Source organism: Pseudomyrmex gracilis, unplaced genomic scaffold (genome assembly GCF_002006095.1).
Source record: "Pseudomyrmex gracilis isolate BER0280 unplaced genomic scaffold, ASM200609v1 scaffold_1485, whole genome shotgun sequence".
NCBI lineage: Eukaryota > Metazoa > Arthropoda > Insecta > Hymenoptera > Formicidae > Pseudomyrmex > Pseudomyrmex gracilis.
This window is the reverse complement of record NW_018022069.1, coordinates 12133-14864: the sequence shown is the minus strand read 5'-3', so window position 1 is coordinate 14864 and position 2732 is coordinate 12133.

The window sequence follows — 2732 nt, the reverse complement described above, 5'->3', positions numbered from 1 at the left end:
TGTTTTACAAGTACAGTATTGAATATAGTGTTCAGGAAAGCGGGTTTGTATATTGTTGGATTTTGTAGAGAATATTTTACAAAATAAACATACAATTAATTTGTCGTTGGCGTCGAAATTTCCGGAAAACAGTTGTAAAAATTGGGAAAGGCTATATCCGTGAGCCATAAAATAGAGAAACACACAGCAATAATGTCCGCACGTTTGCGAGAAATATCCTTGAAGTTGAGTCGTGTTCCATGTGTGCGTTGCGGAGTTTCTTCAAAGTCGCAGAAGAAAGCGGGAATCTGATGACGGTATTCCATAGCTGTCGAAGTAGGTAGCGTGTCTGTTTCCATCGAGGAAGAAGGCAACCTAGTAGGTTGATTGTGATTGTCTGTGTTAGCGACGATTGCTGTCCACTTCGTCCACACCCTGAGCAATTTGTCGGCTGGATAAACTACCGCGTGTTCAGATATTTGCAGTTGTCGCAAGGCTTGCAATATTTCTTTTGTATTCATTATTTCGATACAGATAGTCGTGAGAATGCGGAGTGAATTACGTGTATTCCTCTTGTACCTCTGTTTGTATAGCGGCGTTGTGTAGGCAGGAGGTTTTCGATAGGCAATCGACTTCACTGCGCGTATCTTCTTCTTCTGTTAGTTGTTCTTTTTCCTCCTCCTCCTCCGTTTTGTTGTCGTCAAAATTGTATCATGTTGATCTCATTGCTGAACCGCTATCGAAATGTTCTTTTTCTTCAAGATACAACACTGTTTAGGTTTAACCAACGTTTAAATCCGAAGGATTCGAACTCGGGACCTCTACTCACAGACCCGATGCCTGGGCTGCGAACCTCCAGACCGATTATAATTATAGGAGGCCCGATTTATTTCTCCGATCAACTGATGAATTCGGTTGAAGGGGACCGACCCGGAAAAAATCCTTACCATCCTCCAGGTGGTGAGCGGATTCGAACTCGGGACCTCCGGGTTCGCAGCCCCTGCACTCAGGCCGCGAGACTACTGGGCAGATCTATTAGATATAACTTAATATAATAATATATTGTGATATAATATATTATATAATTAATATGTATTATTTGTAATTATTTGTAATAACTTATTATAAAAACTTAGTATCTTTTATATTATATTTTATATATTCTGTTATATATTATTATATTACTTAGTTTTGTTAAAATAAAAGAATGTATGTTAGTTTTTTTGAATACTCATAAGGTTTTTAGCAGTTTCCCTTACCTCTGCAACAAATGTTGGTATTTGTGATTTCTGCCACATAAAATATTACATTAAATGTTATTTCTATGTTTATTTATTTTTATTTTTTTTAAATCCTATTTTCTTAATATTGTTTTATTTAAATGTTATTAAAAAACAAAATAAATATCATTAGAAAACACGTTAATTATGAAAAATTATTTCGGTCTCAACAGAACCTTAAAGAGCCGTCTACAATGGAGAGTTGTAGGCCGTAATAGTAAGAAATTGACCAATCACAGACGAAGTACAGAAGAATAATCGATTGTGATTTGTCAATTTCTTACTGTTACGGCCTACAACTCTCCATTGTAGACGGCTCTTAAAGGGTCGTCTACAATAGAGAGTTGTAGGCAGTAATAGTAAGAAATTGACCAATCACAGACTAAGTACAGAAGAATAATCGATTGTGATTTGTCAATTTCTTACTGTTACGGCCTACAACTCTCCATTGTAGACGACCCTTTAAGAGCCGTCTACAATGGAGAGTTGTAGGCCGTAACAGTAAGAAATTGACAAATCACAATCGATTATTCTTCTGTACTTCGTCTGTGATTGGTCAATTTCTTACTATTACGGCCTACAACTCTCCATCTTTAAGAGCCGTCTACAATGGAGAGTTGTAGGCCGTAACAGTAAGAAATTGACAAATCACAATCGATTATTCTTCTGTACTTAGTCTGTGATTGGTCAATTTCTTACTATTACTGCCTACAACTCTCTATTGTAGACGGCTCTTAAGGGCGATGTCCCATTGAGCGGAAATCTATAGCGGAACGGAATGTGCGGAACCAGCTCGACCAATCGTAACCACAGAAAAAGCGAAGGAAAGAAAACGGAATGGCTATGATTGGTCGAGCTGGTTCCGCACATTCCGTTCCGCTATAGATTTCCGCTCAATGGGACGTCGCCCTAAAAGGAAAGCAGCCGTAGTTGGAAAGCACCCATATGGCAAATTCGATTGGCGTGCACTTGCTCCGTTTCAGTGGCTAGTAACTTTTTGTTACTAAACGTACTTGGAGCGTGCATACTGAACTGAGTGCGGGTACTACACTGATCCAATTAGGGCGCACCTCGAAGTGTGCATACTGAACTGAGTGCGTGTACTACACTGATCTAACACAGTGCCACCTAACTGCAATAGTAATTTGCACTGACTTAACTCAGTGCAACTTTATATAAAAGGTTATATAAAAAGAAAAGAAATATCAAAGTTAAAGTCTTTATATTAAGTCTTTATTTAAACAGAAATAAAAAAATTACGCACATCTTCAAATTCACGAGCAACTAATCCTTTTTTGTTTTCTGTATCTGGGATCTTTATTATGTTTGGAGCAATATGATTTAAATATTTCATAATATTGGATGTGATAGCATGAAAAGTAGATTCTGCTATATCAAATCTAGATGCAACATCCCGTATTACACATTTGTTTCCTGCAAACCTGTAAATATTATATTATTCAGTACTTATAT